This window comes from Equus quagga, chromosome 7, assembly GCF_021613505.1.
Source record: "Equus quagga isolate Etosha38 chromosome 7, UCLA_HA_Equagga_1.0, whole genome shotgun sequence".
NCBI lineage: Eukaryota > Metazoa > Chordata > Mammalia > Perissodactyla > Equidae > Equus > Equus quagga.
This window is the reverse complement of record NC_060273.1, coordinates 39,067,101-39,082,319: the sequence shown is the minus strand read 5'-3', so window position 1 is coordinate 39,082,319 and position 15,219 is coordinate 39,067,101. Positions and strand designations below refer to the sequence as shown.

Below are 15,219 nucleotides of genomic sequence, written 5' to 3'. Positions count from 1 at the left end.
GGCCCAGATCTCTCGAGAATCTCACATCTGGATGTTCTTCCCGCTCTCCTACCTCACGCTCAACTTGTTGACGAACCCACCCCTTTTCTAGTGTTCTCCATCTTGTGGAAGGGCACTCCCATGCACCCAGGTTGTGTCCTGCTTCCTGCCTCTGTGAAACTTCTCTACTCCAGCCTTTACCCTGGCTCCCACACTGGTCCCCAACCTTGGCAGCCCCAGGAAGCCTTCCCCGGAGCTCCTCCAGCTCGCTGTGCTTAGAGTCCTCCCCTCGGAAGAGCCTGGGCTCCAGAGCCTTTCCAGCCCAGCCTCCTCCATTGTTCTCTCCGAGGCTCTAGGTGCGTGTGCAGTGGGGTTTTTGGACAATAACTATTACTCCAGTGTTTGGCTGAGGGAAAAGGAAGCACTTAAGAAAATATGTTTTGGGTGTTGAGAGGTTTCTCTAATGCATCAGACCATTTCCTCTGCAACCCCCTGGCAATGAGGCCAGTCACATGAGGGTGCTCAAATCTGGAGTTAGACACCACCTCGATTTAAAGACCAACTCTGCCAGTTGTCAACTGTGTGACTTTAGACACATTGCTTAAGCTCTGGGCCTCAGTATCCTCATCTTTAAAATGGGGATAATTTGGGCCAGCCCGGAGGTGCAGCAGTTAAGTTCGCACATTCCACTTTGGAGGCCTGGGGTTCACCGGTTCGGATCCCGGGTGCGGACATGGCACCGCTTGACATGCCATGCTGTGTCAGGCATCTCACATATAATGTAGAGGAAGATGGACACAGATGTTAGCTCAGGGCCAGTCTTCCTCAGCAAAAAGAGGATTGGCAGCAGTTAGCTCAGGACTAATCTTCCTCAAAAAAAAAAAGATTGAAAAAAGAAAAATAAAATAAAATGGGGCTAATGATAGCACTGACCTCCTTGAGGGGATTCAATGAGGTGATGCATGGCAAGTGCATGGCATATATTAGGTGCTCGAGGAATGTTACAGATGGTGTCAATGCAAATAATCCATAACCAATCTATAAATGAAAATTTGGGTGAGTTTATTCTGAGCCAAAATGTGAGGACCATGGCCTGGGGCCTTTCTTCCCTGAGGAAGGAAGGGCACCAAAGAAGTGGGGTGGACAGAGAGGTTATATACCCTCAAAGAGGATGTTTCACATATGATTGAAATGTCCCTTTTACAATAGTCACGTGACTGCTCTGTCTGCACAGCAGGGTGGCAGTTCTGTTGTCTTAAGGTGGGTGGTCACAGGTTGGCAGAGCAATCAGTTCCTAGCCTAAGGAAAGATGCTTATCCTTAAGGAAATGCCAATTTGGGGGGAAGGTGCACCTTTATTTTAAGGGCACTGATCTTGCCATAGGAAATGTTTAAAGCAGATATACAATGCCTGCTCAATGGCCATGTCAGGTTCTTTTAGAAAAACAAAGTCAGGCCGAATTAGGTTTACACCGAATGGCTTCTTCATACACTCCAATATATCCTATTGCTTGCCATTTCTATTTGTCAATGGTTATGGCTGAGAAAACTGCCACTTTCAGAGGGGAGGGGAAACGTTCCCATCCTAATCTGTAGCATTGCAGCCATCTAATATAAATCACAAGTAAAATGCTACCCTTCATTTCTCGAGGGAGGGCTGGCTCTGGGTGTAAGTGGGAGAACGTTACTCTGGTGCAGTCCTAGACTCAGGCCTGGGCCCTCTAAGTCAGCTCCTGGGCGGTGGATGCCTGGCCTAGGGCACTAAAGATGGCCTGATGCAGGCCCTCGTCCTTTCACGAACTTTAGGCGGGTTACTCCCCCTCTCGGGCCTCAGCTTCCTCTTCTATAAAACAAAGTGTTAGAACTGGATGATGGGGGAGGTCTCTTCTTCCAGCTCTAGCAGTCTAAATCTTCCTCAAATCCCTGATAAAGTATGAGTGACTTTAGATTACGTAAGGATACTTACCTAGACTCCAAGATTCAGAGGACTCTGAACCCCCTGAAACTGTATGCAATATTGTGTGCGTGTTAGGGGCTGGCCCGGTGGCGCAGCAGTTAAGTTCACACATTCCGATTCAGTGGCCGGGGGTTCACCAGTTCAGATCCCGGGTGCAGACATGGCACTGCTTGGCAAACCATGTTGTGGCAGGTGTCCCACATATAAAGTAGAGGAAGATGGGCACGAATGTTCACTCAGGGCCAGTCTTCCTCAGCAAAAAGAGGAGGATTGGCAGCAGATGTTAGCTCAGAGCTAATCTTCCTCAAAAAAATAAAGTAATTAATTAATTTTAAAAAAGATTGTGTGTGTGTGTCATGTGTGGGTACACGTGTGAATAGTTACAGCAAACGTTTTTCTGGGAGTAGCTATCTTGAGCTTTGTAAAGGAGGTCTGTGATCCCAAAAGATTAGTCACCAGCCTCGTTCAAGTCTTATCACCTTTGACCTGGATTACAGCAATAGCCTCCAAACTGGTTTCCTGGCTCTTTTCTCTCTCTTTAATTTATCCTCCCCCACCACACAGGGTACCCTTCTAGAGTGCTATGCTGACCCTGTCATTCCCCTGCTAAACTCCTTCCATTGGCTCCAGTTGCCTAAATTCCTTGCATGGCATTTAAAGTTCATCATAATCTTACTCAGCCTTCTCCTCATACTCATATCCTGCCACACCCTAATCCATTTTCTCTGTCCTCATCCCCTCCATGTACCCTCTGTCCTGGCCACAAGGACAGCAATTTCACTGCTTCCTGAATGTTTCGGGCACTTTCCTAGCTCTCTTCCTCTGCAAGGGCTTCCCTGTACTCCATCTGTCAAACCCCTACATGGGCTTCAAAATCCAACTCGGGGGTCACCTCCTTTGTGATGTCTTTCTGACACTAGCCCTGCCCCCCCATTAGGCACACCCTTCTGCGCTCCCACTTTTTAAAAATTTTTTCATTTTTTTATTTTTCCTCTTTCTCCCCAAAGTCCCCCCGCCCCCGCCCTGTACATAGTTGTGTATTTTTTTTTTAGTTGTGGGTCCTTCTAGTTGTGGCATGTGGGTTGCCGCCTCAGCATGGCCTGACCAGCGGTGCCATGTCCGCGCCCAAGATCAGAACGGGCGAAACCCTGGGCCGCCAAAGCAGAGCACAGGAACTTAACCACTCGGCCACAGGGCTGGCCCCCGTGCTCCCACTTCTTGATCACATTTATCCCACTATATTGTAATTGTGTGTTTAAATGTCTGTCAAGTAGATACGAAGCTCTCCCAGAAGAGAAAACAAGTTTCTGATTCACCTTTTAATCCCCAGTACCTAGCACGCGGCCTGGCACCATGTCTGTGACGGTAAAAACTATTTAAAATGAGTCGGCAAATTAACGAAAGAGTAAGTAACGAGTGAACAGGCTAAGAAAAATAGATACACCTGACTAGGTGTGTGTCGAGTTCAGCCCCGCCCCCCGCCGCGCCACCGGAACTACATTTCCCAGAAGGCCCCGCGTCCTGAGCATGCGCACCGGGGCACAAGGAAGCTGCGACGCCGAGTTTCACTCGGGCTGCCTCCTCCTTAGAGTCAGAGCGGCAGCCGGAGCGGAGCCCAGGCCGAGCTCGAGCTGCTGCCCGAGCGCGGCGGTCTCCTCAGCCTGCCCCCTCGCCGTCCTCAGCCTCGGTGAGAGGGGCAGGCAGGCCACGGGCTCGTCGCCAGAGCTGGGGTCCCGAGGGCTCGGGGGAGACCGAGCCGAGCTGGGGCCGGAAGGGGGCGGGTGTGGGAGTGAGGGAGGGCTGGGCCGGGCCGAGGGGAGCCCCGGGGTGAGGTCCGGGGGGATTGTGAGGACTGGCCTCCAGGCTGGAGGTCCCGGAGGCGGGAGTTGGGGGAACTGGGAGGCGCTGGGAGCTCGGGGCAGGACTGGGTGCTGGGTGCGAGGGTGAGCGCCGGGGTGGAAGCCGAAGAGCTCTCAGGGGAGGGGCGCAGACCCCGAGTTTGGGTCTGTCGGGAGGCGTGCACCCTTCCCACAGGCCCCGGAGGAGGCGGTGGAGAGGTTTGCCACCGGGCTGCCTGGTTAGGGTGCGGGTTCTGCTGGGGTCTGCCTCCTGGTGGACGACTCGCTGGAGCCGGGGGCTGTACTTCAGAGGAGTTTGCCTCCGAACTCTGCTTCCCTCGTCTCCAGTAGGGTCCGCTTTCCAGGAAGCTGCTGTTCCTGAGGCCCGGGGTCACTTTTGGGGGGTCGTGGATGCTGAAGAGAACCTAGGAGACTTTTTCTGGAGCTCCCGTTTCATCCCGCCTTTCTCAGCCACCTACTGTCCTCCACACTGATTCCACTTCCCCAAGTGCCGGTGCCAGTGGAAAGTGTGTGTGCACGGACACTTAGACCCTTGAGAAACTCGGTATTTCTGCGTGCCATCCTAGCTCCTCTAGAGTTCTGTGAGGTGGACTTTCTGATAGCCAAAACCAGGCTTTACTTAAACCGTCAGGGTAACTGTAACTAGGCCTCTTCTTTATTTGCTGTGTGACCTTCGTCAGACTTTTACCCTCTCTGCTAATTTCCTGGGGACCTACACTGCAGACTGGCTTATGAAGTCCTTTTAGGCCTTTCTGTGAAAGGGCTGAGGTTTTTTTTAACTATCCCCTTGATTATTGTAGTGGGCAGAGGGAGACTATTGTACTTCTGCTCTGCCCAGGCTGTTGAACAATAAATCTGGTGGTTTCCAGTCCCCAGCCGTAGCACACGGACCCAACATCTGTGCATTCGTTTTCACCAACTGCTGTTTCTCAATTTAAAACCTGACCATCTTCTTCCTTGTTGGCAAAGGTGCCTTGGAATTTGTGTTGCTGAGTCAGCAAGACTTTCATATTTGCCCAGTTTTTGTTGTTTGCATTTTATATCAAGATGGGAACTCAAACAAGTCATTCCTCCTAAGGATCTGGTGTCTCCATCCAGAAGGGACAGTTTGTGCCGGCTCTCCAGAGAGAAAAGGTGAGAGCCACGGGGAGCTGACACGGCTGCCTCTCAATCTGGTTTTCATTAGAGAAGGTGGGGACTGATGAGGGGGGAATGTGAGGTCTCCAGAATAAAGGTGAGCCCTGGGAGTTGATTGTTGATTGCCAACTCTCTCAAATAAATTCAAGTGGCTTCTTGCCAACGGCTTCTCCTGTTTAACCAGTCTTAGAAGATCCTTTCCACATGGTTTCCACTTTAACACATGCTTTTCGGGATGAAGGACATAGGTCATGGTTTCTGCATTTGAACTGGAAAGTTTTATTTCTTTTGTTACATGGACACACCAGGATGCTTCCTTTGCGTCAAGCCCCACGCTCAGTCCTGGGGGTAGAGAGATGAGGAACCAGGGCTCTGTCGTCTGGGAGCTCATTGCTTGGTGGAAAAGACAGACGAACCATAGATAGTGAGAAGGTGTTGTCAGTGGGATGTGTGTTGGGAGGTGGGGGACTCACAGGGCAGAGCCCCCACTCCTCCAAGAAGGGGTAGGAGGGAAGCTAGGAAGGTCAGAAAGGCTTCTGGAAGATGATAACTAAGGTGAGTTGTGAAGACAGAGTAGGACCCAGAAAGTGGGGGAGTAGGCTGGCGGAGGAGTTGGTGTGCGCGGTGTCGTGAAGCTCCATGGCACTCGTGGGCCCCTGTAAGCAGCTCATGTGGCTGGAGCAACAAGGCTTGGGTGTAGGGTGGAGGAGGCTGGAAGGGGAGGCGAGGGCTGAGTGTGAGGGTTTTGCGGCCCACGCCAAGGCTCTGGGGCGCAGCGGATTTTAGCAGAATTCCACGCTGGGCATTTTCAGTGAGCACACCGGCTGGAAAGTGGCGTGCATTCGATTGGATTGTTTTCTTTGTTACTATTCCTTCCATCGAGACTGCCCCTGACACGGGGGTGGACGTGAGATTTTGCCCTCAGGTTCATAGTCTCGTTGAAGAGCTAGAATGGATATAGAGAACTGTAAGGGACCGACAGAATGCTGTGGAAGTTAGTAAGAGGTGTGTTCTTTCAGCTGGGCACCTCAAGGCATCGTGGAGGTGCTGTTTAAATTGGGCCTTGGAAGTATGGGTCAGGTGAGGATGGAGGTGGGCAAACCGGATGTATGTGAGGGTAGCGGGTCATCACTTCAACTCTGGGAGGGATCAAGAAGGGGGAGATGAAGATGCAAGAGTGTATTGAAGGGAAGTGCCCTGGCAAGTACTCTTGATAGGGAGGCATTGCAATGGGCTTTGAGTGTCAACCCAAGGAACTTGAACTTTGTCCCCGAAGTCCAGCACAGGTGTGGAGGAGACAGGGTCAGAGCAATACTTCAGGAAGCTCAGTCTTGCACCCGCCTCTGAGGTGGACTAGGAGAGACAAGAATTAGAGAGGCCAGTGGGAGAGAGGACTGAGCAAGGTTGCAGCCAGATGCTGGCCGCTGGGGCTGAGGAGGTGAGGGGGGAGCAGAGAGGAAGCCGAGGCAGCTGTGGGGCTGTAGGGGAGAAGCTGAGGAGCGGGAATCCCAGGTTTTCTCCTAACTGCTTGGGGCAGAGTGGAGCCAGGGAATCTCGGAGGAAAAGGAGAGTTAGGAAGGGAGGGTGTTTGGCTTCAGACACGCACATGGTGCTCAGGGCGCCAACAGGGGTGGGGCCGTGGACTAGGGAGAAAAGTCCTCATTCATTCCACACGCGCCTGCAGAAATCGGGGGCCAGGCCTAGGAGTACAAAGATGAAGGAAACGGTCTCTTTTGTGTGTTTGTTTTCATTTTTACCTCAGGTAGACAGAAATAGATTAATACACACTCATCGGTAGTCACGTGTGGCTTGCTTTTACTTATTTACTAAGTTATTTTTAGTGAATGTATTAAGCTCCTGCATTCCATCCACCCAAAACAAAAGCTAGGGTCTTGAAACAAAATTTACATCTAATCATTTCATCTTTCCCCTGTTCCCACCTGAGATAACCATGGTCTCCTTGCTTTCATTTATATATAGTTTGGTACCTGTGTATTCTAAGGAAAGTAAAAAAATATATAGGTAAGATTTATCCATGTTATTGCATGGCATCTGGTTCATTTGTATTGACTACTGAGGAATATTCCATGGTGTGCACATGGTTTATGCGTCTGATCCTCTGTCCACGGGCACTTGGTGCTTTCTGGGTTTTTGCTATTGCTAGCGTGTTGCTGTGGACATTTGCATCCATGGTTCCTCTTGTACGTGTGCAGAAGTGTCCTTGGGTCTGAACTTCGGGGTGTTATTTTGCTGGGTCATAGGGTAAATAATGTTTGTAGATGTTGCCAGACTTTTCTGAGGTGGTCGTACCAATTTCCACTCCACCACCAGCAGAGTTTGGGACTTCCAGTTGCTCCACATTCTTCCCAAAATTTGCTGTATGTAAGCTTTTAAAATTTTTGCCAATCAAGTGGGTATAGAATGGATTCTTTGGAATCTTGATTTCTATGTCCCCGAGCCCTGACATTCAACATCCCTTCATAAGTTTATTGGCATATGTGTTTCCTGTGAAATATTTGTTCATGTCTTTCACCAAATTTTCTATGGGTTTCCTGGTGCTTTTTAAAAAAAATTGGTTTGTAGGAGTTCTTTTTTTTTTAGGATTGTATTTTTTTTCCTTTTTCTCCCCAAGGCCCCCTGGTACACAGTTGTGTATTTTTAGTTGTGTGTCTTTCTAGTTGTGGCATGTGGGATGCCACCTCAGCATGGCTGCGCCCAGGACCTGAACCGGCGAAACCTTGGCTGAAGCGGAGTGCCCAAACTTGACCACTCGGCCGGGTCCCTCTTTTTTTTTTTTTTTTTTAAAGATTGGCACCTGAGCTAACATCCGTTGCCAATCTTCTTTTTTTTCTCTTGTTCTCCCTAAAGTGTCTCCCCCACCCCCCGCCCCCGTACATAGTTGTATATTCTAGTTGTGGGTGCCTCTGGTTGTGCTGTGTGGGACACCGTCTCAGCGTGGCCTGACGAGCAGTGCCGTGTCCACACCCAGGATCCGAACCGACGAAACCCTGGGCTGCCAAAGCAGAGCGCGTGAACTTAACCACTCGGCCACGGGGCCAGCCCTGTAGGAGTTCTTTATATATTCTTGATTTTAATCCTTTGTGCTTATTGTAAATATCTGCTTCCAGCTTGTAACTTATCTTTGTACTTTCTTTAAGGCATGTTTTGTTGAACAACCATACTTAATTTTAACATAATGAAATGTATTTTTTCATTTATGGTCAGTGTTGTGTGTCTTGTTCGAAAAATCTTTCCCTGATGGCCTAGCGGTTAAAGTTCAGCACACTCTGCTTCGGCAGCCTGGGTTCAGTTCCTGGGCGTGGAGCCACACCACCTGTGTGTCAGTAGCTGTGATGTGGCGGCAGCTCCCGTAGAAGAACCAGAAGGACTTGCAATTAAAATATACAACTATGGGCTGGGGCATTGGGGAAAAAAAAAGTAGAGAGGAAGATTGGCAACAGATGTTAGCTCAGAGTGAATCTTTCCCAGCAAAAAAAAAAAAAAAAAAATCTTTTCCTGGCCATAATGCTTGCCTTTCAGGAGCCTATGTCCTAGTGGAGGGGACGGTAGATCATTGCACTCAGAAGTCACTTGGTTGTTGGTTGTTACAAGTGCCACTTCTCCCTGTGGGTGTAGGAAACATTTCACAGGGCAGAGAGCCTCAAGCTGGGAATTAAGAAATAAGTAAGTGGACAGGTGGGATGGACACTCTCAGTGGGGGTGAGGGGCATGAAGAAGCCTGGCCAGTTCGGGGCCCTTCATGGAGTTGCTGATGGCTGGAGCAGAGAGTCGAGGGACTCAGGCAGGTATCTGAAGAAAGATTTGGGTGATCTGCATGCATGGGATTATGGAAGCTGTGGGAACAGGGAAAAGGGTCCAGGGGAAGTGTGCAGAGCTAGAGAGGTAGGCCAGGGCCCGATTTCCCCATGTAGGGGGAGGTGTCGAGGCCTGGTCTGGCTCTGGGAAGCAGTTGGGGTGCCTGGGGGTGGCCCTGACAACATGCTATGTTTCATCCTCAGGTGCTGGGCAAAGACTGACATGTCTGCAGAGGGCAGGGCGTGTTGTTGGGGAGGCTAGCCGGAGGCGTAAGCGCTCGCCCACTTTGTGATAGAGAAATGGGTTGAGAGAAGGATTTCTCAACTCGATGGCAGTGGGCGCGCTGTGATAGCTGTGGAGAGGCAGTAGGGCAGGGTTGGCACACCATGTGCCGTGGGCCAAATCCCGCCCCCAGCCTGTTTTTGTTAATAAAATTTTATTGGAACACAACTACTCTGGTTAGTTTACATGTTGTCTATGGCTGTTTTCACACTATAATGGCAGAGTCGCGTAGTTGCAACAGACGCTTTTTGTCCTGCAAAGCTTAAAATACAGTCACGTGCCGCATAATGATGTTTCAGTCGACAACAGACCGCATATAAGACAGGGTTCCCTAAGATTGTAGTGGATCCTAGGTGTGTAGTCGGCTATACCATCTATGTTTGTGTAAGTACGCTCTGTGGTGTTCGCACAACCACAAAATCGCCTAACAGTGCATGTGTTTCTCAGAACAGATCCCCGTTGTGAGTGTGTACTTTCTGGCCCTTTACAGGAAGTGTTTGCTGACTGACCCCTGCCACGAGGAGTCATGGTAACTGTGGCAACCTGCAGAGGACGTCCCTGTCCTCGTGGTGGTTCAGCTAGTTGTTGCTGGCTGGGTAATGAATCTAGGTCAGGCCAGCAAATGTTGCCAACTTTTCTGGTTTTCAAGAGAAGCTGGAGATCTGGACTTTGTTTTTTGTTTTTTTTTTTAATGGCAAATATTCCGAGTTTTAAACATTGGCTCAATTTTAAAAAACTGAAAATTATGTTGGCAGACACACATCTGGCCTGCTGATTTGCCCAGTATCAGTTCACCCCTTCTGTCTTGGTGGACTCTGGAAACTGATTCGCATTTACATATACAGCTTATTCTTGGGCAAGTTGCTTATCTTCTTTTGCCTCACTTTTCTCATTTATAAAATTAGAGATTAACACCCGCCCCCTGGGATCATGAGGATTAAATGAGAACATGTATGAGGTACTTAGCACGCTGACTGGTGCATAGTAAGGTCTTTGTTGGTAGCCGTTGCTGTGCTCACTGCCAGTGCACCTGCCACTGCTGCCACAGTCCCCCTTTTGGCCCATGCGTAGACCTGGGAACGGGGGCTCTGCCCTCGGACTACATGTGGGTGGTCGGGTTGCTCCTGGCGGAGAAAGAGCTGCAGGTTCTTGGTGCTGGTGGAGGAGGTGCCCACAAGGGAATTGTAGGTTGCTGGAGCCCGCCCCCGGCCACCCTGTGGCTTCCTGAGCTCCGTTTGGAAGGTTCTGCCCTGACCTGCCCCTGGGGGGCTCAAGGCGGGCACCAGCTAGAAGACGAGTTGTCACTTCCCTTCCAGCAGCCCAGTGTGCAAGGGACAAGTCGTGTGTTAGTTTCCTTCCGTCTCAGAGACCTAGTAAGTCCTGGGTGGCGTGGGCTTGAGCCAGTTCTCTCAAGACAAAAGGCCCATCTTGCAGTGCTCAACCTTGCAATGGTTTAGGCACCTGCATGGTCTGTTTTACGCATTTTCTTGGAGCCCAGGGATGGGGGATGCGTCTCTTGGCAGGGAGATGCTGTGGTACTTTGACAAGTCCTGTTATTAGTGAAACTCCCCTGGGGTAGTAGCAGCCGCTTAAAGTAATGATGGTGGAGCCGGCCCAGTGGTGCAGCAGTTAAGTTCACATGTTCCATTTCAGCGGCCCGGGGTTTGCTGGTTTGGATCCTGGGTGCAGACCTACACACCACTTGTCAAGCCATGCTGTGGCAGGCATCACACATAGAAAGTAGAGGAAGATGGGCATGGATGTTAGCTCAGGGCCAGTCTTCCTCAGCAAAAAAAAAAAAAGGGGGGGGGAGAAGAAAAAAAAAGGATTGGCAGTGGATGTTAGCTTACCCCCAAAAATTAATAAAAAATAATAAAGTGACAATGGTAGGTAACAGTGGTGGTGGTCGGGTTTATATTTATGATCTTTTAAAAGTGTTGGGCATTTTAAAGAGGTTTGTTTCCGATAACAGAAGTGATACTTTCTCACTTTAGAAAATGTGAAAAGTTCAGATATATAAGGAAGTTGAACAAAAGGTCTCCTATCGTTTCTCCACTCAAAGGCAGCCGTTGTTAACATTTTGGTACATTTCTATTGAGTTTCCTCTGTGCTTCTCTTCTACCTGGTTAAAATAGTGCCATGGTGAATATGTCTGTATGTCAAAGTTTTTCTGTAATCTCCTTAAGTTAGATTCTTTACTGGGTCAAAGGAAGTGAACATTTTTAAACCTTTTGGTACATTACCAAACTGTTCTCTGGAAAGGTTTTATCCTTCCCAGCCGTGTGAAGTCTCAGTGTACTCTTCCCAGCGCTGAGTGTTGAAATTAAGTTATTTTTACTATTTTGATAGGCAAAAAATAATATTTCATTGTTTTAAATTTGTATTAAAAAGCGATTTCAGTAAAGGAGATGGTTTCTTGGATGTTCCTGTGCGGCCTTCCTCTTTCCCAGGTCCGTGGGGAGGCTTCCTGACGGTGCCGGGGGCCGCCTGCACTGTCAGGAGTCCTCGCAGGCTGTGCTGTAGTTAAGGTCATGCTCACCGTGTCACCTGCTTGGCGTGGGGTGTGGAGTTTCAGGCCCAGGAAAGCGCCCGAAAGAGGCAGCTCAGGAAATAGGACTTGAAGTCACCTCCTGGTCTCACTGGTTTCCAATCCCTCTGTTCTGCAAAGATTAGGAATGGAGGCCACTTTTGTGTCGAAAAGAGCACCCGCACGTTTCTGCGTCTTGCATATCAGTGGGTGGCGTGTGAACACATTTGGAGGAAAGTTCTGCTCATACAAGGCTGGAAAGCCCATCCCACTGCCTGAGTAGTAGAGCATGGAGAAGGGGAGGTGACTGTCCCGAGGTCACCGAGCATGGGGGAGGCCGAGTGGAGGTGCCCCTCGCTGCGGCACAGGGGTGAGCTGGGCTCCTCTCTGCTCAGGACAGCCGGGGAGCACAGTGCGGCAGCAGTGGGGACTGAAGGTAAATGGCCGGGCCCAGGCGGAGTCCAGACTGTTACATATTTTGGTGGGCTCGGGAGTGTTGAAACGGGCTTCTCACTTGTTGGCAAGTTGATAATCTCTTGATCTGAGCACCGGTTTAGAAACCACACCTGGGGCCTTCTTCCCGGAGGCCGCAACTGCACCGGGACCCGTTTGGGTGGTTCTCCCTCCCCGAGGCCCACAGTTAGGCAGGATGATTTTCGCTGAGATTCTTGTGCCAGCTCAGACCTTGTTCTAAAGCTTTTCTAAATCCTCTGCAAATAGAAGGGCTCTTGGTGGGCACGTGCAACTTTTTTCTTCTGTGTGAAAATGGTTGGCTGGCGGCCTTCCTCTGTGCCTCAGAGCCACAGCGCTGGGCACAGGGCTTTGCAGCTATGTCTGACAGGAGAATGCAGGGGAAAGCAGGATGGTTTTCTCGTGGTCAAAGTTGTTGATATTTTTAAAAAAATAACTTTGTTCTGATCATGAAAGGTCATATGATCGTTGTAGAACATTTGCAAGTACAGAAAGAGCTAAAGAAAAATGATCCTAGAATTTAATCACTCCTATTAAAAGAGTGTACCTCCCAGCCGTTTAAAAATTTTTTTATATAAGATCGAAACAACACAGGCTTCATGGTTCCACAGACTGGCTGCCTGGCCTTGGATAAGTTCTGAATTTCTTTTGGCCTCAGCTCCCTCGTTTGTAGAATGGGGATAGTCCCTACCTGCGAGGGCAGTTGAGGGTTGAGAGAACTGGATGACAAAAGCACCAGTGTGTGCCACATGGTAGGTGCTCAGTAAATGGCACACTCACCTGCCTGAGAGCATAGTGTGTCCAGTTACGCATCCTGTGTTAACTTGTGAGCATGATCTCAGGTCTGTAAGCCTTTTGCTAAACATTTTGCAGGGCTTGTATCTCCTCATTAGGATGTACCATAATTTATGAAGAATTCTCTTATTGTAAGATGTTTAGGTTGTCTCCAAATTGAGGCTTTTCTCCATGGCCGATTATAATATAATTGTCATAATTAAGAACACCCTAAATAGCCGCCATTCTTAGGAGCCAAGACAAATTAGGTTTTTGAACTGCAGCTTCGTGATGGCAGAGGTTTTGCAGAGAATGGGCGCATTGACACAACTGCTGTGTGTGCATAATTGCTGTGTTCAAGTGGAACACCAGTGGGTGTTTCTGGGCATTGCACCAAACGTGCCCCAGGCCCCCAGAGCGGAAGGTTCTCCTTGCTTTTGTCCTCTGGGGGTTCAGACCCTCTGGGATATTGGGCATTTGAAGAGCCGCGGCCCCAGCTTAGGTCTGCCGCAGCTCTGCCCTCAGGAAGTTCCTGCTCCAATGGGGAGACATACTGAAACCAGTAAATACAGTCGTGTTTGGGTGAGCAGGTTATTCAGTGAAGACGCACTGGAGGGTGGAGTCAGCCCTTTCTGGTGGGTCAGAGGGCTCAGGAGAGGAGGTGGCTGAGTCTGGAAAAATGGCTGTTTGCTTGGGGGCTCAGGTGGAGAGAGGACAGGAGTCTGGACACATATACCAGCAGGATCAATGGCTGGGAGGTGAGAAATGGCTCCGAATCTTCTGGCATTTGCTGGATTTTGACAGGGCTGGATATAGGTACCAAGGGTGGAGGCCTTGGTATGAGTGGGGACCGTGGCCAGTCATGGGGGGGGCTTGTACACCATGACCTCCTCATCTCTGGGTCTCCAGGACCTCGACAGGGCCTGGATCATGGTGGGCCCAGAGTCTGGGGGCTGAACGCTTTCATGAAAAGCTTTAGCTGAAGTTCTTGACTGTGTTTCGCAGGCTGTTTGGCAGAGCTCTGCGAGTTGGTTCATCTGGGGATGTGTGGGCATGCTGGGACATCTACATGCGCTGGTGTGTGGGAGGTCCCTGCTGCTTGAGGGATGAGTGACGCTGCCAGGAGGAAAGTCCGGACTCAGGAGTAGTTGGCTCCGAAGCCAGTCCTGTGATTTGTTCTTGGATGTGGTTACAGAGACTCCTAATTGCAGGCACTGAGTTAATAAGCCAACCAGCCATCCTGAGGGCATCCCAGGTCTAATCTTCCAGGGCTGGATATGGGCTTTTGTTGGAACAATTGGCAGCTCAGTGGCAGGCCTGCCACCCACAGGTGTGCTCAGGGTGATTGCAGGCCTGACTCATGGCCTGCGTTCTCATACTGTGTAGCCTGGGGCCGCCCGGGGCCGCCACTCCTCACCCAGGCTCGAAGGGTGGGTAGGTGTGGGGGGTGAGGGCAGGGAAAGGGAGGGAGGCCAAGGTGCTTGGTGAGCTTAAATACCATCCTCAAGATGATGCCACAGCAAGCGGAGCAAGGAAGCGGCGAGGTGACGCCAGAGCCCGTGCCTGCTCCTCTTCGCCGCTGCTCCAGCTCTCCCTCCCTTGGGGGGCAGCTGCCTGTGGCTTCTCACCGAAACCTTGATGGTGTCTGCAGTCCGAGGGACAGCAGCACAAGCTCAGTCCCAGCCCTGTTACTTGCCACGTAAGCAAGCCATTGTAACTCCCTGGGCCTCTGCAAAATGAGGATAAAATTCGATGTGTGTGCTTAAGGGGGTTGTGTGGTAATCAGAGCAGATGGTGTGACTAGGAACCTGTTGGCACCAGGGCCCTGCGAGGAGCTGAGGGGACTTGGGGCTTGAGATGAGGGTTCCTCTCTCCCTTCCTTCTTCTGCCCAAGTGGGGCCTGTAAGTGGAGCCTAAGGCAGAGCTCAGGCTGAGCCTTCCTCTCTAAGAAAATGGGCGTTAGAGCTAGATCGATCTGGGTTGGTTCTCTGTGCTGCCACTTAGCAGAATACTGTGACCTTCAATAAGACCTTGACTTCTTTGAGCCTTGGTTTCCTGTCCATAAAGTGGGAGAAGTACCATCTGTCAGTCTGTTAGGCTGAAATGAGACGGGTACATTTGGCGTCTGTCACTAAATGTTGGTCCTGTTCCTCTTGACTCTAGAGCTGGTGCTCCGGGGTACCACACGATGGAATGCGTTCACAGACCTCTTTGCTCCTTCAGATAGCCGCAGAACGTAGAATCATCCTCCACTTGTGTTCAGCCGTGTTTTGAACTATGACCCTTATACATGACAAGGCTTGTGCTGGGCTTGGCGATACGGCTGTGGACAAGGCAGTCTCCTGGGTGGCTGCCATCTGGGGGGGCAGAGAGACATGGAACGTCATTGTACTTATGTGTGGATGGGCATTAGCCTTC

General features: G+C 50.3%; 1 protein-coding gene across 7 annotated transcripts in view; it reads left to right on the top strand.

Annotated features, from left to right (window-relative positions):
• Positions 1-3,487: 3,487 nt before the first annotated feature.
• The window catches only part of DTX2 (deltex E3 ubiquitin ligase 2), a 34,732-nt gene continuing 23,000 nt past the window's right edge, over positions 3,488-15,219 (top strand). For 3 of the 7 annotated variants that reach the window (XM_046665681.1, XM_046665680.1, XM_046665674.1), the window contains exons 1-2: positions 3,494-3,622; positions 4,764-4,928. The gene's annotated coding sequence lies outside the window, so the exon portion shown is untranslated. Of the gene's footprint in view, positions 3,623-3,724; positions 4,929-14,385; positions 14,501-15,219 lie in introns of those variants that run through there. The other 4 variants (XM_046665676.1, XM_046665677.1, XM_046665675.1 and 1 more) reach the window with 4 other exon arrangements.